At 44.5% G+C, this 23,825-nt stretch overlaps 1 long non-coding RNA gene across 1 annotated transcript in view; it reads right to left on the reverse strand.

The window, feature by feature from the left end:
* The window catches only part of LOC112552020, a 134,710-nt gene extending 111,030 nt beyond the window's left edge, over positions 1–23,680 (reverse strand). Inside the window, exons 1-2 of the long non-coding RNA XR_003096379.1 lie at positions 23,576–23,680; positions 9,199–9,271 (exon numbers count right to left, since the gene is read on the reverse strand). This is a non-coding gene — a long non-coding RNA (uncharacterized LOC112552020). The remainder of the gene's footprint in view (positions 1–9,198; positions 9,272–23,575) is intronic.
* Positions 23,681–23,825: the final 145 nt, after the last annotated feature.

Here is a 23,825-nt window from a genome sequence, read left to right on the forward strand (position 1 = left end):
GCCGTATAAGAGGCTTGAGTGGTTTCCGCCCAAGTTGGAGGACTCCACGACTATCAGGAGGAGGAGAACTTCACATCTCGTGAAGATCTCTAAGGGCTGCGGAGCCTATCGGACCCAGCGTGTATCTCAAGAAGGCTATAGGGGTCTGATCAACCTCTTGCCTCTCCCCATCGCCGCCTGATCCCTCGACATACCCTTCCCTGCGCGCAAGTTCCACGGAGCCTAGCAAAGTTCGTGTGAGTGAATCCAGAGCTCTACCCGGGTTCGAGTCCTGCAGGTTTATCTTCCCGTCGCCGAAACCCCATTGCGACGTACTCTCAAGGTTTTTGTTCATCTTCCCGACGCCGAAACCCCATTGCGACGTACCCTCATGTTCTGCAGGTTCGAGTTTTGTTTCGTTTTGTAACTGCAACTCAAGCAAGTTTTCCTGCCTGCACTGCAACCATCTTCCGTGTAAGTAAAATAATCTTAAATCAACCACTAAGCGTCCGTGCCTAATTCTAGCGTGCCGCCTGCCTTCCCGGACCCAGCGTGTCCGGGCTGCTGGCCACAGCCCGCCGCGCGAAGAAAAACCCCCGAGGGCCTCAGACCACTCCCGGCCCGCACAGTTACTATTAAGTTACTTATTGTTCCCAAAGGCTAAGTAATAGCTGAGAGAAAGAAGAAGACCTAACTCCTTAGACGCATTATTCATATTATTAAATAAGCTGGAGGTAATATCTATTTTATTCCAATTTCAGTTCTAATGGTAGTTATTAAAATGTAGTTTTAAAATTCTACAAAGCTAGGAAAGACCTCTGTTAAAATACCAGGATCCTGTCCCTGTTGAAATCAATGGCAAGTTGACTGATTTCAACAAGACACAGACTGCATCCAAAGTCACAAGGTAACCTTTAGAGTTAAATCAAATAAAGCCAAAGGTGCAGAATACATAACTAAATAAGCTCATTAAAGAAAAAAAGGAAAGAAACGCCATGTGTTAATCTAGACTTGTCCTTTTGCATATAGCCATCAACAACATTTTGTAAATGGCTGCGAAATACAGCCTGTGGCTTGCAAATGCCAACACGGAAAACTTCAACATACTAAACACAACATTCATTCAAGCACATAGGAGCTCTGCATCTTATACCAGACTGATCAGATCATGTCACTACAAACAAGAAGCAACTCTAGAAGTCAAAATCTTTGCTTGTGCACATGAAGAATAAAAAAAAGGCTCCTCTGCTCATTTTTACAAATCAGAGAAACAATATTTGCTGATAATGGTCAGACACTGTTTGAATTCACTGAATTCATTATTTTAAGTCAATTGTTTTAATCTTAGAGAATGATTACCAGAGAGAGCCTGGATCTCTAGCAGTTTTGATAGAGAATATTTCTCAGAAATTTCCATGACAAAGATCCAAGTGATCAGTATGTGTTAAATGATGCCCTACACTTCTGAGAAATTGGTGACAATTTGCTTGCACCCTGGCTGAAGTTACAAGGAAGAGAAAGCAGAAGGCACTCTGCAAGTGAAAGCACGGATAAATTGTTAGTCATTATTATGGGGCAGAGCTTGAATGCTAGAACTCCACCCTCTGTTGTTCCAGAGTGACTTTCATTTTCCCAGTCAGGTGTTGTTTGTTCCTGAATAAAACAGCCTGTTGTTTTGGGCCTGGAGAAAAGTAAATCTCAGTATTCTTTGTTAAGTAAGGAACTTAACAGTGGGGAGGAGAAAATCTAACTATGTCTTCCTATGGGAAAATTGAGGAATTTAATCAAGACACTGAGGATTGGCAACAATATATATTGAGAGATTGGAACAGTATACTCCAAAGCCAAACACTATTGTAGAACATTGCAAATTCCATAACAGAATGAGGAAGGAAGGGGAATCTATCTTAGAGTATATTGCTGAGCTCAAAAAGCTAACTGAACACTGCTCTTTTGGAAATGTCCTAGAGGATATGTTGAGACAGATTTGTTTGTGGAGTTGGTGATGTAAAAAATCCAAAAAGAATTACTTGCAGATGAGGACCTGACCTGGGACAAAGCTGTAAAGGTGGCAACTGCCATGGAAGCAGCAGTGAAAAATGTACAGGATATATATCTACACAATAAAGAAACGTAACATGAGCCCTTAAACCAAGTGCAAAGCTCTCAACAAAAGTTTAGAGACTTGAAGAGATGTTTTCACTGTGGAGGTATGCATTCAGCCTCAGTTTCCAGACACAAATGTCCCAGTGCCATAAATGCAGAAAGATGGGACACTTAGCAAAAAATGCAAGGGGGGCTATCTGGCTGTACAACAAGGTCAGGCCAAAGAAAAGGGAAGAAAGAAAAAAATTATCACATACAGAAGAACGAGGGAGAGGAGGCAGTTGAAGAAGTACACACTGTATACTGTGTAATGGAGGATGAAGTGGAACCTTACAGAGTAACTGTACAGTTAAATAATCAACTTGTATGCATGGAAATAGATACAGGGGCTTCTGTCACAGTGGTTAATGAAGAGACTTATCAACAGTGTAAAGCAGGTCACTGGAAAAGACAAGAGTGAAACTACAGACTCACACTGGGGAAAATATCCCAGTAATAGGATCAGTAAGGATCCTTGTTACATAATGGACAACAGAAAACCTTAAAAGCCTTAGTAATAAAAGGAGAAAGGCCAAACTTGTTTGGTAGAACATGGCTGAAAAGACTCAGACTACACTGGGAAGAAATATGTACGTTAGACTTACAGGAAATGCCTACCCTAAAAGAAATCCTGGGGGCCTACCCTGCAGTATTCCAAGACAGGTTTCAGGGGCAGGCAATTATTTCAGGCAGAGGGCTGCTTACTGAGTTTTGACAAGCCATCGAGGACCACAAGACAGGCAGCCAGGGGCAGATAAATATTAATTTTCTAAATTTTTTAGGGGCCCCGCAGGCCAGATAGAATGATCTGCCCCGTGGGCTCCATTTTGCCCTCCTCTAGGTTAGGTACATTGAAGGGAATAAAAGCTAGGATTTATATCCAAGAGGGCAGCCAGCCAAAGTATTTCAAAGCCAAACCAGTTCCATATGGCCTCAGCGAGAGAACTGAAACAGAATTGGATAGATTGGAACTAGAAGGCATTATCTCCCCTGTGCAGTATGCTGAATGGGCAACACCCATTGTACCAGTGGCCAAGCCTGATGGAACCATCCGTATCTGTGGGGACTATCAAGTCACAGTCAATCAAGTTTCTAAGTTAGGCAACTACCCCATTCCATGCACCAAGGACTTGCTAGCAGTGCTTGGAGGAGCCCAACATTTTAGCAAGTTGGACATGTCCCAGGCTTATTGTGAGAGGAGAAGCAGAAGCCCCCCTCCCAACATGTCCTGAAACTCCGCCCAACAAACACCGATACTCACAGCAGGCTCCGGGACAAGCAGCAGCTGCGGGGAAAAGCTGGCGCAGGCTCAGCAGTTTCGCAGCTGCCTGAGCCTCCGGATCAGCGAGCCCCGGGGATGGGGCCAAGAGGCAGCACAGGATGATCAAAAGGCAGCTGGGGAGAGACCCAGCTGCCCGGACAAGAAGAGGGAGATCGCTGGCAGGGGAAGACTGGCTGCTGGCGGGGAGAGGCGGACGGTGGAGCTGGGCTGAGCAGAGTGGATCACCGGTGGAGAAGAGAACGCCGGCAGGGGAAGACCAGCTACCAGCAGGGAGACGCAGGCAACAGAGCCTGTTAGAAGCGGCGGAGTGGGGCACAGGGTGAGAAGCCCCAACGGCAGCCAAGGAAACCCAGCGGAGAAAACCCCAGGTCCAGACTCAGGGAGCCGAAGCCTGCTGGAGGGTCACCTTGGGAAGGAAAAGAGCATCCTCACCATCATGGGCAAAGACCAGGCTGCTCCAGAGAGCCCAGGTACCGTGACAGGGGAGGGTGGCAAACGACGGCAAAACCGTGCGGGCAGCCTGGTGAAGAAGGAAGAGTAGGCAGAGACTGGCCCAGAGCCTGGCAGGGGAGGGGTGAGTCCCGCCAGGTGGTGGGATCAGGAGTGATCAACTCCTAGTCTGCCGTTACCTGGGAAGAGTACCCAGAGAGACGGGCGAAACTCCTCTCATCCCTGGGAAGCAGAAGGGTCCTGGGGGCCAGAGTCCCAGGCATTCCATCGGTGGATGCTGAACATCTCTTTGAGTTAAGCCTTTTTCCTAAGTTATCGTTAACCCCAGATTGGGGCATGTTTAGTTGTCCGAAGACAAGGGAACAATTCAGAAGAGACTGACAGCCGAACAGACCTGACCCCAATCGTGGAGGTCCTCTTGGGTGAGAAGATATCATCCCAGGGAGGATTACGGGGAGCCAGGACATCCCAGGCCGTGAATGTGGTAAGGGTGGGGTAAAGGGGAGGTTTGAAGCGCCACGAACAAAGACCAGGGTCATGACCCATCTGGGACCACCGACAGGGAACTGCCTCCCCATCTATCAACATCGAAGTTGTGGCAGGCAAGTAGGGGAAGCACTCGGAAACATCTAGGTGGCCCCAAAGTGCAGTCTCACCCTGACGTCGCTAGGGAAGAAGGCACCGACCAGAAAGGGGCCGAAGCCTTACAGCACCTACCAGCGACACTTATCAACAGATGGAACTTGAGGAAACTGTAAGAAATTCACCACAATAAATACCCACAAGGGATTGTAACAGTATAATAGATTGCCTTATTTCATCAGTCCCTGGCATATTCCAAAGGGTCATGGAAAACCTCTTAAAGGAGATTCCAGGGGTAATGGTGAGGATTGATGATATCCTCATCACGGGAAAAGGTGATAAGGAACACCTGGCAACACTCAAGAGAGTATTTCAAAAGCTGGAAGAAGCGGGGCTACATTTGAAACAAAAGAAATGCTTTTTCATGAGGCCTGAAGTGTAGTACTTAGGATATCAAATCGACAAGGAGGGAGTTCACCCCATGGCGGATAGTCACAGCTATTGAAAAGGCCCCACAAAACATGTCAGAACTTTGGGCATATCTGGAAATGTTAAATTATTATCATCGGTTCCTTCCAAACCTTTCAGCTCTCTTAGAACCTTTACATCACCTCTTAAGGAAAGGAATCTCATGGAACTGGGGAGGTAGAGAAGAAGAAACCTTCTGAGAATTTAAGAGGCTACTTAAATCATCAGAGCTTTGGGTTCATTTTGATCCCAGCAAGGAATTAATCCTATACTGTGATGTTTCATCCTAAGGAGTAGGGGCTGTGTTGTCCCATAAACTGAACAATCAGGAAGAATAGCCTATTGGATATGCCTCAAGGACACTAAACAAAGCCGAATGGGGTTATTCTCAGTTGGAAAAGGAAAGTTTAGCTATTATATTTGGCCTAAAGAAGTTTCACCAGTATCTGTATGGGAAGGCTTTCACCATCATAACGGACCACAAAAGTTTGGTAGGATTACTGAAGGAAAATAAAGCAGCATCCACTATGGCAGCAGCATGACTATGTGCGGGCCACCTCCCGATCCCGTCCATGCGGCCATGTGTGGGCTAGGAGCGGTTTGCGAACCCGTTTTTGCGCACGCGGGCTGTGGCCAGCAGCCCGGGCACGCGGGGTCGAAGAAAACCGGTGGCGAGCTAGAATTAGTTACGGACACGTAATGGTTGATTAAAAGATTGTTTACTTACACCAAAGATGGTCGTGGTGTAGGCTGGACAGTTTTCCAGGCTCAGTTCCACTTAAGTCCTCGCTAGAGGACTCCGACAATTGACCCCGGAGTGGTTGAAGCTCCGCGGGTTCGGCTCGGTAATTGGCCCCGGAGTGGTTGAAGCTCCGATTGCCCTCTTAAGGAGAAGAAAAAGCTGGGTTCGAAGGGATTAGCAGCGCTTAGAAATCTTCACGCTTTTTCTCCCAAACTTCAATTGCTCTCTCTCTCTCTCCAGCTTGGGCGGAAACCTCCCAAGCCCTTTATACGGCTAGCAAGCCAATTGCTAGCCGCCACGTGTGCATAATTTAGGATTGGCCAATAATGTGGCATGAATCTAAATACAAATGGTGGGAACTCCTTTGCACCATGCATCACTATGATGCAAAAGAAATGCACCATGCAAAGAAGGCTATAAACTGGCGGGAAATACCGTTTTGCACGCAGGTTCTCCTATTGCAGCAGAAAACTCTACCGTGCAAAGGAGCTGCAATTTGGCAGGGACATAATTTAGCGGTGCCGAAGCACACAAAAACAAAAAATCACAACTTTGGGTTGTGACAGACTACAGCAGTGGGCTTTGACCCTAGCTGTGTATGAGTACAGGATTCTTTATAAGGCAGGCTATGACCATGGGAATGCTGACTCCCTGAGCAGACTACCACTACTGGACTCAGCTCCTACAGAAGAGCGCCCCAGGAAGTAGTCTTGCTGCTGGAACACTTGGAACAGACACCAGTGAAGGTTTCTCAGATCAAAATATGGACTAGGCAGGATCCTATCCTGTCTAGGGCAATACGGTACACCTTACAGGGCTAGCCAAAACAGAATCCGGGTAGAGAGCTTCAGCCCGTTTGGACCAGAAGTACCGAACTGAGCGTAGAGGATGGCTGTATTTTGTGGGGCATGCGAATGGTAGTCCCCCCTCAAAGACAACAGAAAGTACTGGCAGAACTACATCCTGGAATTTTCCGAATGAAAGCTTTGACTTGCAGGTATGTGTGGTGGCCACACCTATATAAAGACCTGGAAAAGGTGGTCAAGCACTGCCTCAATGTTAAGTATATCAACAGCCTCCAGCAAAGGCACACTTGCATTCTTGGGAATGGCCAGGACAACCTTGGTTTCATCTGCGTATAAACTATTCTGGTTCCCATTTAGGAAAAATGTTCTTGATCATAATAAATGCTCATTCAAAATGGCTGGAAGTGTACCCCATGAACTCAACAACCTCAGAAGCAACCTGTGACAAACTTCAACAGACTTTTGCCACACATGGATTGCCTGTGGTATTGGTCACAGATAATGCCCCAAATGTCACTAGTCATGGATTTAAGAAGTTCCTTAGTAAGAATGGAATTAAGCACATTCAAACATCACCATACCACCCAGCTTTGAATGGTCTTGCAGAGAGGACCTTCAAAGAAGGGATAAGAAAAATGACCAGAGGAAGTTTGGAGACAAAATTGGCTTGATTCCTTTTAAAATATTGAGTCACACCTCAAACCACCACAAGAGTGAGCCCTGCTCAGTTATTAATGGGAAGGAGGATCAGGACTCATTTGGATTTACTGTATGCCAATATGGAGGAAGAAGTGCAGAAAAAACAGACCCTTCAAAAAACACAACCATGATTATCATGCAAAAGAGAGAGTTTTGGGGGAGTATGATCCTGTCTACACAAAAAATGTCAGTACCTGCCAATCTACTTGCATTCCAGGCAGGATCCAAAAACAAATGGGACCCTTATCTTTTAAAATTTGAGTCAGTAATGGCCAAATGGTGAGACGATGTCAGGACCACATCTGCTTACAAGCCAACCTATCTGAGAAACCGGAGCCATTGCCCGAAAAGGAAGGGTTTTCGGAGGACCCACAATTGGGTAGAATGACTGAGAATTCTGAGCCCAGTAATTTGTAACAAACTCTCCTATCCAGAGGTCAGAGATGCTGGAGACAGACATATACTCCCCCAGCCAGAGGAGAAGCCTGTTCCTGAGGATGGGCATTATCCAGCCACAGAATGGAGAGCTCCTAGTTATTTGAAAGATTATGTCCGGGTTGTAAATTAAGAGGGGATGAATGTAGTAATTAGGCAATTATAGGGTTAAATTGTTAGTCATTATTATGGGATGGAGCTTGAGAGTTAGAACTCCACCCTCTGTTGTTCCAGAGTGACTTTCATCTTCCCAGTTAGGTGTTGTTTTTCCTGAATAAAACAGCCTGTTGTTTTGGGCCTGGAGAAAAAGTAAGTCTCAGTATTCTTTGTTAAGTAAGGAACTTAACAAAACTGTTTTCCAAAAATGAGACATTTTGTATTTGCCTTAAATTTAAGGGAAAAGTAGGAGGCATTTCTTCCCCAACAACAACAAAAAAATCCTTTTTAGTTAGATACAAGTAGGGAAACCTTTTGAGAAAATCTGTTATGAAACAAAATCATTTTAGAAAGGCACCTCAGAGAGGTGCCTGTTCCCTTTTACCATTTTTAATTAGTGGTATCTGGCTTCTCTTCCTTTCCTATCTTCAACCCAATCATCTGATATAAACACGCTACTCCGTCCACCCCCAAAATAAAATAGCACAATTCAAGTCGGCCTTTACCACAAGAAAGACAAACAAGTCCTTGAAACCTAATGATCTGGGAGGTTTCCAAGGGTACCCAAATCTGAAACTCAAAGAATTTTTTTTTTGCTCAAAAGTTCTGCTGCTGTTATTTTCTGCTCTCTCCCCTCCAGTTCTATTTCATCTCAAGTGTATACAGCTGATTTTGAGGGTCTTTTGCATAGACAACACTTTAATACATTATTAATGTCTACTTGGCAGACAGGACAAGTACTTTTTTACCCTGGATTCTTGTCTAAAATTTCCTCTCACTTCTGTGCCTACTGTCATGTAGTATGTTGGGCATCAGTACGCCACAGCTCTTTACCCCAGACGTGGTAGCTGTTCACTAATGTTCTATGGACAGAGTATACAGTAGCTTATGATAGCTGTGAAGTATCTGAAAAGAAAACAACTAAATAAAAGAGATTTTATTATTGCTATAACAATCCCTTGTCTCTTGGGAAAATATTTTCATTGTGGTTCTCTGAAACAGAGTTAATTTTTTGTTTAGAATATGAATTCAGCTAAATTAAATAACAGACTAAATAAACCTCTGAAGTAGTAAATAGGGGAATATTTCCCTTTGTGAATTAATCAGTTGGTATGGTCTGCAAAGCACAAAACCTATTGGAGCAGAGTTTCAGAAGCATACATTGCAAAAGTATGCAAATATTTTTGCATACATCTCACTGGCAAGTGCAGAACTAAATACATAGGCAGTCTCTGACATGCACATGTGAATCTGCAGATTCTGTGCCTTTGTACACATACTTTTTTTAAGTCCTGCATATTGCAACTACCTAAAATTCTCCTGTGAATATGAAGAGTGGCAGCCCTACTGCAGGTGACTAGTTACAGGATCAGAGGACGTGAGATTAAAAAATAAAATGGAAAAGGAGCCAGAAAATTATCATCACAAAACACTGAAAATATTAAAAGACTTACAACTCAAATGCCACTGATGGGTGGAAAGCTTCAGAATCTTCTTAATGAGGAAAAGAAATGATTGCTGCCAAATCTGAAAAAGATAACAGAATATAGTTTATGCAGACAAGTTATTAAGGATAATCCACTTATTTTATCAGTAAAGGTGGCAATTCAAAAAAAAAACTTTAAGATTTTTCATTACTGCTTCACACCAGTATCATGGCTAATTTTTAGCTATCTACATTTAAAACTAGCACGCTCACTGCAAATCATAATTAATTGAAATATGATTTTATTATAATGCTATTTAAGGTCCTTTAACCAGTGTAATCTCCCAGTGGTAGAATAAGACCTTTACATTAGGAGAAGGCAGACAACAACTTGGGCTTGTTCTGCTCTTCCCAGGGTGAAGAGAGTTTCCAAAACTCCAGAAAGCAGGACGAATTTTTCATTACAAATACTGAAAAAGACTTCAGTAAAAAGAAATCTTTTTACTATAAAAAGATTTTATTTTTTGCTCCAAATGATGTGTGGACAAGTCATGCTTTCTGCAACTATATCTATCTGCACTGTTCAGCAAATAAGATTTGTGATACTTTTGAAGTACATGTTTTGTTTGTGAACTGATTCCTCTATTTTCTAGGAACACTTTATTTTTTTGTCAGTTAAGTCAGGTAGTGGCATTTTTTTTGCTGATTGGATAACCTGGGCTTTAAAAAAAAACAGGAGTTGCTTTTTCTGATTGCACATTACCCAAAAATATTCATAAATATTTGATTAATCTATTCTGAAAATAGAGAGCTCTTTTCCAAACAAGCAAGCAAGCCCTTCCACTACAAACACTCCAAGTGATGCTTAATCAAGCTAATATTACCAACAACTTTGCTTTCTATCAGAATTCATAGTGTTATTTATTTGTACTGAAGTGACTCAATGAGGTTTCAATGAGGGCTTAGCACCCTGTTCTAATCATCATAGGGACATGTTAAGAAGATAGTTCCTGCCATAAAGAGCATGTGATTCTAGCAGATAATGAGACACAACAGATGAAGAAAGCAAACAAAATGGGAAAGATAGGAAGAACAAGGTCACAGTGAAATTATTATGTTAACTAGCATAATAAGGAATGCACACCAATTTTTAGCACACCACATGCTTAGCCATTGTTCACAGCTTCATAGGCATTAATGAAGACATGAATTTTATTTTTATGAAGAACTTGCTCAATAACAGATTTGCAAAGTAAATCTAGAAAATGGGTTGCAAATACCAACAAGTCAAACTGGAAGAAGGCTTTTTGCACTAAAATATGTGCTTTTTCTTTTTGTTTCTGTATTCAGCTAGCTGTTGCTAGAAAAGAGAATAATCATCCTTTGGAGTTTTTTCCAGAGATCAGTGTAAAAGTTTTTTATCTTGCTAAAGAACTGTTACAAATTGAGCTTTGGAATCCAAACCAGCACTTCATTACTTTAGACCAGAAACTATATGCCAAGCAGTAGTTCAAACATTTTCAACATATCTAGCTCTGAATCACAGAAGAGGTACTGATGACTGTGAAAGCTTGGCCAGACCTACACATAAAATCTAAATGACCAAATTGAAATAACAGTACATCTTGCACAAGAATGCAAGATCATGGCTGGGACCATGCAAAATAAAGCAATCCCAATTGATTTAATGTTCTGTGCTAGATTATGCCAAATCATCATAGTGTTTGTAATCACCTGAAAGTTTTAATAGCTAGGAAAGAAACCCTCCTGCACAAGAACAGTGGTGGGGGCAAAACTGGATTGTGGAGACAAGACTGCCGCAAAGAAGATCCGTCTTGACTAATGGTTGCAACCCATTAGGCTTAGAGAAAGTGGATCTTGCAGCACCCAATAACAAACCTATGCCATAAGATGATAACAGTCATAATGAAGGCCAGGACAAGAGTGGATGAGGATAGTGAGAGCGCTATCAAGAAGAACAAACAGTTGCTCTGCTAGTGACTGCCACCTACTAGGCACTAAGTGAGATAGGCCTCAACCCTCTACCACACCCAAGCCTAAAAATAAAAGTGATGGTCCCTCTAAAAGAAAACTTGTTGACAGAGACCTGACACACTCATCACATGTGTAGGGTTACTATAGTTCTAGTTTCAAAAAAGAGTACACCTGTGAGGGGGAGGTTGAGAGGGAGTACATGATTGTTGGGGAGGTCAGTGATATGCCCGTGCCCTACCCCTGCCCCTGCCCCTCACTCCCAAACCACAGATCCTCCCCCAGCCCTGCCTCTCACGCCCAACTCACAGTACCCTGCCTCCGACCATGCTGGTGCCCCTCACTCCCAACCTGCAGCCCTTCCCTGTCCCTGCTGATACCTCTCACTCCTGACCTGCAGCCCCCTGCCCCCCCGGCCCTGCTGCCCATGCAGCTCCCTGCTGCCCCTGAAGAGCCCCATCACCCGCTTCCCCTGCCTCCCCACCCTGCTGCAGCCCCAGGGTCCACAGCCATGCACACACGCACACACACAGATTTACCTGCCCGCAGTTGCTGGGGCCTGTGCACAGATCACATGATGTCCCGGCCTCCAATTACCTTCCCTCACTGCCCCCAGCCCCAAGCAGCTCCTTGCTGGGGCAAAACAAGAAGTACAGGAAAAGCAGAGGCACAACAAAATCCAGCATGTTTGCTGATAATTTAAAAAACTACCTGGCTGGAGATGGGAGGACCCAAAGAGGATGTGTCCAGGACAACCCAGATGTATGGTAACCCTACGCATGTGTGTGTCAAACCTAAAAGAGCAAGAGAAGGGCCCAAACTAAGCTGGTATAACCAGAGAAAGCGGGAAACTACATATACATTTCAATTGAACTAGTAACTAAAGAAAACTAAATCTACATTTCAAAGCAGAACCTGTAAGAGGCACACTGAATACAGGAAAAATGTCCTGCACATGAAGAATGCACAGGCATGGATGTTATATGTGCCTTGTTAACTCATCCTCATATTTCTCAAAACAGGCATTTAATGGCTGTCTGAGGTTTTACAACTGTCTCAATCATTCAATGTCTGTCTGGGGTTATGTAAATAGACCATCACTGGTACAGGCTATTGCAAATTTGCCCCATTGTTAAACACATACCCAGAGATAGGTCCTGTAACCAATGCCCCTAGGTATCCCGTTTAGCCAATCAAGACACATCACATTTGATTGACTTACAACTTCTAGACTGGTCAGAAAATGCAAAAAAATAAGTCTCACACCTAGACAATCCAAAAAAACAGGATTCAAATAGTTAAATATTGTAATGTACAGTAATAGTCCCCCCTTGTGTCCTGTTTTGTTCAGACTTTAATCGACCAACCATCAAGAAAAAAATGCTTTGACGCTATATAATTAAAAAGTATGGGTAGGGACAGCCATTCAAAAAGCCCAAGCCTGAATCGATTCACTCTTTGCAGGTTAGTCTAAACTGTGCATCGTAACCTAATTAATAACTGGACAGACATTCTCTGTTAAATCAGGAAATGCAGACACATGCCTGCAGTGGTTCAAGCCAGAAGCTGGGGGGTGCTAGAGCATGCCTGCCTACTACTGCCAAAAGGGAGGGAATGCCCTCCAAGGCTCTCACCCTTCCTCTGCTGCAGCAGAGAGGGCATGATACCAGCCAGGGCTAGCACAACACACGGGATGCCAGCCACCAGCTTGGGGGAGAGGGGAGGCAGCTGCTGCTAGACTGAGGAGTGGGGATGCGGAAAATATATTTTCTCTGAAGCAAGCATGTATTAAACACAGCCATTTGCAGAGCATACAACAGGGTGTGCGGGCCCTTTCCCGATCCCACCTGGGTCGCCATGTACGAGTTCTCTCCCGATCCCATCCTCGTCGCCATGTGCGAGCCAGGGGCAAGCCGGGCCCGTCTTTGCACACGCGGGCTGTGGCCAGCAGCCCAGGCACACGGGGTCGGAGAGGACCGGTGGCGAGCTAGAATTAGTCACGGACGCGTAATGGTTGATTTAAAAATTGTTTACTTACACCAAAGATGGTCATGGTGTAGGCTGGACAGTTTCCAGGTTCAGCTCCGCTTAAATCCTCGTTAGAGGACTACGACAATTCGTTCTTTGCCCCGGAGTTATTGAAACTCCGCGGGTTCGGTAGTTTCTCTGCCCCGGAGTTATTGAAACTCTGCGGGTTTGGTAGTTTCTTGTACAGGAAGGGATACGTCTAGGAATTTATCAGCGACGGGGAGAGGCTAGAGGCTGTTCGTTCTTTTCCCCGGAGTTGTTGAAGCTCTGCGGGTTCGGTTATCAGGCCTCTATTGCCTTTTAAGAAAAGCGTTGGGTCCGTAAGGATCCGCAGCGCTTAGAGATCTTCACGCTCTCCCTCTCGAACTCCAATTGCTCTCTCTCCAACTTGGGCGGAAACCACCCAAGCTCTTTATACAGCTAGCAAGCCAATCGCTAGCCGCCACGTGTGCATGTATTAGAATCGGCCAATAATGTGGCACCAATTAGAATACAAATGGCGGGAACTCTTTGCACCGAGCACTTCCTAGATGCAAAAGAAATGCACCATGCAAAGAAAGCTACAAATTTGGCAGGAATACTCCGTTGCACCGGGGTTTTCCTCTGCAGCAGAAAACTCCAACGTGCAAAGAAGCTGCAATTTAGTGGGAAAATAATTTAGCAGTGCCGAACCACACACAAACAAAAAATCACAACTTTGGGTTGTGACACAGGGAACTACCAAAGATCTTTGCCAAAGCTAAGATACAGCTCAGTAAAACACAGCATATACAACTTAGTCCAACTTAAAATGTAAACCAGGAAGATAAGAATTAGTTTTACTAAGCCTGAGGGCAGAGTGTCTCCTTGGGTGACCAGACAAGGTTTCAGACAAGGTTCCTTGGGTGAATTTGATATCTTTTATTAGGCCAACCCAAATAGTTGGAGAATAGTTATTAAGCAAGCTTTCGGGTTCAAAAACCCTTTGTCAGGCTAAGGAAGTTTCAGCAGTTAGTGTGTGCTCTTACACCCCTCCTTACAACCAAGCATTCAGAAAGGCTTTGTTTAGGTATTCACACCTTTTACACATTCTGCTTTATAATGTAAATGTAGCTCTCTGCATTCTTTGGTGAAGCTGTTTGCAACTTTCCTTAACTACATCTCTTGCACCTGTGATGATTGTCAGGTCTTTGCCAACATTTCCCACCTCTCAGTCTGGTCCTGCAGGTCTTAGGTCTGGGCTCAAAGGTGCAGGGCTTAGATCTGCACACACGGGACTAACTTGCGTCTTTCCCCCCACTCCAGGACATGCTGTGGAATTAATCCCCTCCCTGCCTGGTTGCAGGCAAGCTGCAGAGACTGCAGCCAAACCCCCAGGGGGTTCCGGGGGAGAGAGGGGCAGAGGAAGGTATTAACTTCATCTCTTCCTGGCTACAGGCAAGCCACGGAGGTGCGGCAGGGGCTGGCAAACCCCAGCTGCAGTCCCCAGGGTTTGCCAGTGGAAGGGGGCTGGGTGGGGGAGGAGAGAAAGGGGACAAAGGGGAGAATTTGCCTTAGGGGCCATGACAGGCCAGCATCTGGCCACACCCTACACCTGCTCCAGCTAAAGAGCAGAGGCCAGCCTAGCTCCCTGGAGCAGAAAGCAGAGCTCCGCCCAGCCCAGATAGCATGCTGGGATGCTGGAGGAGTCTGGTTTAATTTAAACCAGGAACAGATTTGCCAGCAAGATATACAGTCCAGAAGAGAGACAGAGAAATAATTTCTGCGTTCAGCTACCACTAAGGCAAAGGATCCCACTTGGTGAAGGCTACAAAAAGACTGAAACTGCTTCTTGCCTTCATTGGTAAGAAAAACAATGCTGCAGCTAAATATGTACTAGGACTTTCCATGATAGCTCATTTTATATTGGGAAGGAGTCTTCTGCTGTCATTTAGTTTTATAGCTTGTTTGTGGTGTTGTTATTAAAGCCTTTCTGCTATTAATCAAACGAGATCATGTCAGTCCTTAACTGCACTAAGTTTAAAAACCCACTTTGAACTGCAACAGGTACTTCATGGAGCTTGTTAGAAATGCTGACGTTGCTGAATTTTCATTGTAGACTTCCTGATTTTTCCCCCTATGAGAGTAATCCATCTATAGGGCTCTTGTATATGGGTTACAAAAGTAACCCATGAGAACTGAGTTTCCTCTTAATTCTTCTGTCAGGTAGAAGAAACACACTAATCCCTCTTATTGATACTTTTCCACCTGGTAATGGCATGGTTCCTGCTACAAGCTCCTATTGCCTCTGCTGACTACACACACACATGCACACGCGCTCTATATATGTGCAGATATATACACTGGAAGAAGCTGCACAAGTTGCAACAAACCCTGTCAGAAGTCATTTGAAAAGTTTTGCCATGCAGCTTTGCAGAGAGAAAATCTGGCAGACCCTATCTGGGTACTAAAGCAGAAGTGGTACACTGTTAAAATCTCTCTTGTGGGCAAGAAAGAAGAAAGTCTTTGAGCCCTCTTCCCCCATTAGCACATAAGGGTATGGGCCAGTATCTGCTCTTTTCTGATGATACATCCATATTTTCTTTTGTGAACTAAGACAATATATGATTGTTGCATACTCTCTGTTATAAAACATAAAGAATGAAATATCCTCAAGTGAAAACATGTGCGTTTTTCTTTTCATGAACTTTCTACAAATTAATTTTTTCTTCTTCTGTCAGAGTTCCCTTTGACCTCTTTACACCTGTAAAAGTAAAGTCTCTTTCCTTTATTTGTTCAGTTTCTTTCAGGCACTAATCTATCAGAGTTATTTAGGTACCTTGAAAATCTGCTCAAAAGACTTAGTATTTGAAATAATATTGCAGAGCCAAACAAAACTCTTTTGTCAGCAGACACAGGGTTTGTTGAAAAGTGCAAGATTTAGCACCTACTACACCTTATGCAAACTTCTACATTGATTCACAGATTCATAGATGCTAGGGTCGGAAGGGACCTCAACAGATCATTGAGTCTGACCCCCTGCCTAGGGAGGAAAGAGTGCTGGGGTTAGATGACCCCAGCCAGATGCCTGTCCAGCCTTCTCTTAAAGACCCCCAAGGGAGAGAGAACCACCTCCCTTGGAAGCCCATTCCAAATGTTGGCCACCCTTACCATGAAGAAGTTTTTCCTGATATCCAACCTAAATCTGCTCTCTGTCAGTTTGTGACCACTGTTCCTTGTTACCCCAAGAGGTGCCCTGGTAAATAGATCATCTCCGATCCCTTGCTGCGCCCTCCCTAATGAATTTGTAGGCAGCCACAAGATCACCTCTCAGCCTTCTCTTGCGGAGGTTGAAGAGGTCCAAGTCCCTCAGTCTCTCCTCATAGGGCTTGTCCTATAAGCCCCTAACCATACAAGTGACCTCCTCTGGACCCTTTCGAGTCTATTAACATCCTTCTTGAAGTACAGCGCCCAAAACTGGATGCAGTAGTCCAACTGCGGCCTGACCCGTGCCATATAAAAGGTACGTATCACATCCTTGGTTCTATCTGTCATGCACCTGCTGATGCATGATAAAGTGCGGTTAGCTTTGCTGATGATTTCGTCACACTGGTGACTCATGTTCATCTTAGAGTCCACTAGGACTCAGATCCCTTTCCACTTCTGTGCTGCTGAGATGGTCGCTTCCCAGCCAGTAGGTGTGCTGGATATGTTTGCACCCTAGGTGCAGCACTCTGCACTTGTCCTTGTTGTACTGCATCCTATTGTGTACTGCCCACTTTTCTAACCTGTCCGGGTCTGCCTGCAACTGTTCCCTACCCTCCAGAGTGTGCACTTCACCCCACAATTTAGTATTGTCTGCAAACTTGGACAAAGTATGCTTCACACCCACATCCAAATCACTGATGAAGATATTGAAGAGTACAGGTCCAAGGACCGAACCCTGCAGGACCCCATTACCCATATCCTTCCAGGTCAATACCAACCTGTCTACTACCACTCTCAGTGCAACTGCTAAGCCAATTTGCCACTCGCTGGACCATGTAAACACCTGTCATAGCCTCTTAATTTATTTACGAGAATGGGATGAGATACTGTTTCAAGGCCTTGCTAAAATCCAAGAAAACGACATCCACCTCCACTCCAGTGTCTAAGCATTTTGTGACCCTGTCATAAAACGAAACCAGATTGATTAGGCACGATCTACCTGCTACAGATCCATGCTGGTTTCCCTGCTGCATTATTTTTCCCACTGGACTCTCACAAATATGATCCTTCATAATCTTTTCAAAGACCTTTCCAAGGATGGAGGTGAGACTGACTGACCTATAATTACTCGGATCCTCCTTCCTCCCCCTCTTGAAAATAGGGACCACATTGGCCCTTTTCCAGTCCTCTGGGAGCTGACCCGAGCAGCACAAGCACTCAAACAGCCATGCCAGTGATTCTGCTATGACACCGGCCAATTCCTTCAGTACCCTCAGATGCAGCTTGTCCGGGCCTACTGACTTGAACACATCCAGTTCATCCAAGTGACTCTGCACCAAGTCAGCGTCAACAGTTGGTGGGCTGGTGTCCCTCTGATGCCCACCTAAGAACCCATTAGGAGACTTATCTTGACCCCTGTTCAGGAACACTGAGGAAAAAAACCTCACTGAATAGCTCAACCTTGTCCCCTCTGTCTGTCACTAATTGCTCCTTCTTGTTCTGTAGGGGTCCTATGCTGCCCTGCGCCTTCCTTTTATTTCCTACATACCTAAAAAAAGACTTTTTGTTGTCTTTGTGTTGCCAGCCTCAGCTGTGTAGGGGCCAACTAGGTATACTCCTCCTTAGTAGCTTCCCCCTGCCTCCACCGCCTACATGCCTTCTTTTTTGCCCTTAGACTCCCCTGGATTTCCCTGTTTAGCCAAGAAAGTTTTTTGGCTCCTTTCCCCCTTTTCCCTCGTACTGGGATAGTCTCCCTCTGTGCCCAAAGGATCACTTCCTTTAGAAACAACTACTTTTCCTGGACTCCCATCTTGCCAATACTCTTATCCTGCAGTGCAACATTGACTAGACTCCTGAGCACACTGAAGTTAGCCTTCCTGAAGTCAAGCACTTCCACCCGACTAGTTATCTTACCCACCCTATGCCATATAGTGAATTCGATTGATTGGTGCAATGACACTACAAAATTAGTTGAAAAAATGTTAAACTTCTAATTTGGTAGCATTCTATATCCACTTTGCACTGAGACTACATGAGATGCAAAGCAAGGCTCAACAGGACCATTAACGTACTGCCATTTTATAAAGTGCGTCAACATTTTGTTTTCTAGAGCAGGGGCTCCCGAACTGTGGTACACATACTCCTGGGGGTATGCAAGACATCCCTGCGGGATATGCGGGAGAAATTGCGTAATGGTGCATTTAATTTTCATAATAATAATAATAGGCATTTAAGATGTTAAAATATAAAATGTATTCTGGTAGGGGTATGCAGGCAACTGGTAAATCTGGAAACGGGTACGCAATATGAAAGAGTTTGGGAACCTTTGTTCTAGAGCATTTCAACTAGCAACACCCAGTTGTGAATGGTTCTGGGGCCACATAATCAGTCTGTATTAAACTAAGTCAGGGGTGTTAAGTGTGTTTGCCCCTCCTCCCCTGAGCAGATTTGGCCAACAAGCCATATGTTTGACATCCTTGCCCTAACTGAAGTCAGCAAATATGCTCTGTTTTTAGACGACAACCTTCCCCCTCCACATCATTTGGCTACATGTGTTGCATTAGGGTAGTTACATTATTTCTGGCTCCAGGAAAGGTATATCCAATGCGCACACACAACCAATTTAAACATATTCAGTAAGAAGTCACAGGTGATAACTTGAAAAGCCACAATCTGTGAGTTATTAGCAGGAATCCTGTTTTTTCTGATTTAAAAATATCCCCAATTTTTTATTTAAAAAAAGTAACCCCAACTCCACATTTTTCCACGATTTAAATGAAACACCACATTTATACGTGTGTGTGTGTGTGCGCGCGCGCGTATGTATGTAGATATAAACCAAAAATTGGGGATTTTTTTTTTAAATCAGAGAAAACCAGGATTCCTGGTTATTAGTATCATTGTGAACTGGTAAGCTCATGTAGACATCAGTTCAACTTGACTCACGTTTTCATGTGACTATTACAGAATGTTTAAAATATTCTTCCTTCAACAACTGATGCAGTTGACTTCATGCGTTTATATTTTCTTGAACAGTAAAACAACACTGAGGAGTTTTACTTTCTGGTTCTCCAACAGTAACACAGTACCATTGTGTTTGGATTTTCAGCATTGAAGCAGAATGTTTCAACTTGAAAAATAAATAAATCTTATTCTTAGGCAAAGTGTCAAAGAAGTTTATAAAACCATTTTAAGTCCTCATGGGTTTAGTATGCAACTTGGCACATTTTTCTCTATTTTGCAAAATAGAAAAAAAGGTATGAAGCTTTAAGACCTCTCAACCAAAATTCACTCAAGTCATAGGCAACTGGTAGGGAGTGCACATGCCCCCCTTACGGGGTGGTGCCCCCTCTGACGGCCGACACTGATACTGTCGGCCGATACTTCTGTGGGTGCCCCCACCAGATTCAGGAGGCACCAGTTACTCATGACTCAAGTGAAATGGTTTGGGTTTGTAAAGAATGCAGGATTCAGTTAGTACTACTGTAATCCTACCTGTATCCCATACTTAAAAGCAAGCACGCATATAAATGTCTGAAGAAGCAGGATCTATGAAACTTTAGATTTATCTAGGAACTGCCTATCAACTTTTTCGCATGCTCATCCTGCTACCCCTCAAAGATTGTCTAAGAAGCTGAATGACTCTTGCTGTCTGTCACAGTCCATGATTACAGAAAGTTCCTTCAATTAAACTGCTGAGACTCAGTAATGAGATATATTTTCTGAGAATGATTCATATTGATCATCACATCATCTATGCTTAATTATTCACACAGCGCTCTCTAAACTCACAAAGTTCTGTCCTGGCTTGCAGTGAGATTAATATAAAATCTGTAAAGAGGATTGTCTGGGCACAGGCCAAGGCTGGATCAACATATAAGCATAACGCCTTGTGAGGACAAGCAACTTGCCACAGCCTGTCACAGAGTGAGACCAGAATCTCAACTTTCACTTCAGAAAATTCTCTAAGCCTCATGGATAAAAAGAAAACATGAACCGAGTGTAACTGATGCCAGCTTGCATCTGCAGACAGCCTGAAACAAGTTGAAGATTATACCATTTATTTTAAGTCTGAAGCCTGCTACCCAGTTTGGTAATGCTAAAGACCATCTAAACTTGCCTGTATTTTAAACACAGTTGTAGCAATATTCCTCAATTATGTGATAAAGCTGATTATGCTATTGTTTTACTTTAATATGTTATTCGTAATATATCAACTTTTTGGAGGAAGGATGGAGAGACTGGTTGGGGACGTAGGGAGTGACAGAATGAATGGGGAGAGCCACAGACCAGAATGCATACAATTGCACTTGCAAGGTGTAAATGTTTTGTTTTAATTTATCACATGGTTTACATTTTGCCCAAATAACTCACAGACAAATGCTGGAAACAATACCCAGCAGAAATAAATTATTCCTTACCATTCCTTAGGATCTCACTTTTGCTTATTTTACTCCAGTTTGGTGAAGCACTTCTGTTCCTGCAAACTGCCAATTCTCTAACTCCATTTCAAAACTTCTCTCTCTCTCTCTCTCTCTCTCTCTCTCTCTCTCTGTTGCATTCTTTTCCCCACCCCTTACTCCATGTATTTGCCTGAGAATAATGTGGTCATTTGGTATTTGGTTATGCACAGCACAGAAGGCTTGCACTGAGGTAGAAAAGGGCCTCTTGGGAAAGGAAGGAAGGAAGAGAAGCTCCAAACATATTATGGGTTAATAGGCTGGGTCACACCCATATGCACACAAAGGGTTCGGGGTATGTTCTGTTTTGGTCTTACCCTACCCCCAAAGAGCTGCCTCTTTCTCTCTTAAGTCAAGTGTTTTAAAGCTGCTGTCTTAGTTGAAGAGCAACTGAAACACACTCCAAGTGCAGGCATTAGCACCCTAGGTGGTGAACCTGGCTCTCATTATGCTTGTGACACTAACATTTTGCCGAAGTAACAGAACACATAGCCTACTTGACATAAGCCTGCCAACACATCACCCCAGGAAGGTAGGGAAACCACCAGCCAATTGCACTACCCAAGGCCCAGGAAAAAGCTGTGGAAAGGGGCAAGACATCACCCAACAGACTCCTTCATGGAAGAACCTCCAAATCATACCAATTCAATTCTTCAGATGCTTCCTCAGCCTGATGAAGGGTGTTTGTGCCCAAAAGCTTGCTAAGAAGACTGTTTCCTACTATTTGAGTTGGTCTAATAAAAGATATTGGAAGAGCCTTGTCTGCCTATGTCCTTAGACCAACACGGCTATAACCTATACCCCTGAACCAATTCAAATGAACACTCCCTAGGGCAACCAAATCCCCTACTTTAGAGCAATGAATCAGTCCCCAGTACCTCTTCATAATCCTCTTTTCCAGGCCAAATGCAGGTAGCCTGCTGCTCAGCCTTCTCTCCTTAGATCTTGGTCTCTCTACACTTCCTAGCTAGCAATGTGTCACTGACAGTATCTTCAACTCAGGCCTGATGTTGGTGGGAGCCTAAAAGATTCTGAACCCTTCCCCCCAGGTAGCTCAGACAGGAGCATTTATGCTGCTGGGTAATTCTTCACTCTTCTCTGCAAGCCCTGGAGACCTTCCTGCTTGGGACGAAGATGCTGGGAGAATCCACTCTGTACTGGGCCCAGCAAGCAAGCTACATGCAGTCCTCGGACTTACGACACAATTGGTTCCTGAAAACTACATTTTAAGTTGAAATGTAACTTGGAACCAATTTTCTCATAAGAAACATAAATGGGAGATTGGTTCCTGAAACAAGGCCCAATAGCCTATTTTCACTAAAAAATACCCCAGAATTTTGTACTCGATCAATTATAGATGAGTAATATAGCTACATTAACATATTTATATTGTAAATAGCCATCATATTGGTTTGGTAGGAATTCTTTGAGGTGACTTTGCTGGACTTTTTGAAAAGCTCTTGGTTGGACTTTTTGAAGGGTTCTTGGCTGAAGTCTTCTCAGGAGTCTTGGCTGCAGGTTTTTCTGGAATCTTGTCTGCTTTCTTAAAGAAAGTGTCCAAGGCAGTTTGGACAGATGTTCTCCAGGGAGATGAGCGACGCGGTGAACTTGTTTGCTGGCGTGGAGTCGAATCGGATCAAGCATTGTAAAGTCGAACAATGCTTGGTGTCAACAGGGTGTCAATTTATAAACGTTGTATGTGCGAAACGTTGTAATTCGAAACGCTGTAAGTTGAGGACTGCCTGTACTTCCTTTTTCCAAAGCATGTTAGAACATGGCAGGTTAAAAGAAACACTCCGGTGGTGCTGCCAAACTACTAGCAAGAGACAGCTAAGAACCCCCCTGAGGAGAGGAGCCTGGGGTTGAAAGATTTAGAGAGACCAGCCTTGCACAACCAATTTTTTTGTTTTTTCCTTTTAAGATTGCTCTTAATGGGGCCAGGCCTCCATGTGAGATTAATTGCTCTTTACTCAGGTGGGCCAGTGCAATCCTGGCATCATGCATTGTGCTTGCACAAGGTGCTGAAACAAATCCAAGCTTTCTTTTACACTGGAGAAACTTAAGTCTGGTTTCAAATGTCATGGTGAAGACCCCATCCCAGTGCTTCACAGGCAGCAGGGGCGAGTTAGCCAGCCAAAAAAAACCTCCCTGGAGTAAAGCCAGGCCTTGTTGCCAGGTTATTCTCACGTCACAGACACTAGCTTGCTCTTCACTTGCTGAAACCCAAGCTGGACCCTTCCCTTTTAAAATATGTGATTGGCACAAAGGAGAAACAACCACAGCTGCACCGAAGATAAAGAAAGGTCTGACACCGCATGGGATGCATGTCTTTAGCCAGGGGGAAACTTTTCCAGAAATTCTGCTCCGTGATTCAGTGTTGTTTTATGTCGGCAGCTGCGAGGGTCAGACAGAAACCTGAGACCATCTCAAAAGGAACCAAATCGCAACTGTGGTCGAGGTGATATCTTTTATTAGACCATCAGGATTTTTACAAAAACTAGTTGGTCTAATAAAAGGGATCGCCTCTACCACGAGTCCTGATCGCTTTTGCCTCTACACCCATACGGCTACAGCCTGGATACCTGACACATCAAACAGAACCAGGCCCCTGGCATCCTTGAGAAAACCCCGAGAGGGGATCAGAAAAGCTACGAAATGGCCAGGCCTTGTCCTACAGAAGAAGGGGAAGAGCAAGACACAGGCACTGAAACGTGAAACACGAAAGGGCTGCAAAGGAAAGCCAGGAAGGACCCCACTCACACGCGCTGGAAAAGCCCCTTTGAGGCGCAGCGACGGGCCCAGGCGCTGCGCTGCGCGGCCCCTCCCCCACCGCCCACTCGACTCGACTCGACTCGGCTCAGGGCCTCGGAAGGGGGCGGGGCCTGGAGAGCGAGAGCGAGAGCGAGGCCTAGAGGGCGGGGCGCGCGGCAGGAGGTTCCGGCGTCGCGGCGCGGTGACGTGTGCGTCGGCGGGGGACGGCGCGGCGGGCGGGGGGCCGGGCCCGTGGGTG

The sequence above is a fragment of the Alligator sinensis genome, unplaced genomic scaffold (assembly GCF_000455745.1).
Source record: "Alligator sinensis unplaced genomic scaffold, ASM45574v1 scaffold827_1, whole genome shotgun sequence".
Taxonomy (NCBI): Eukaryota; Metazoa; Chordata; order Crocodylia; family Alligatoridae; genus Alligator; species Alligator sinensis.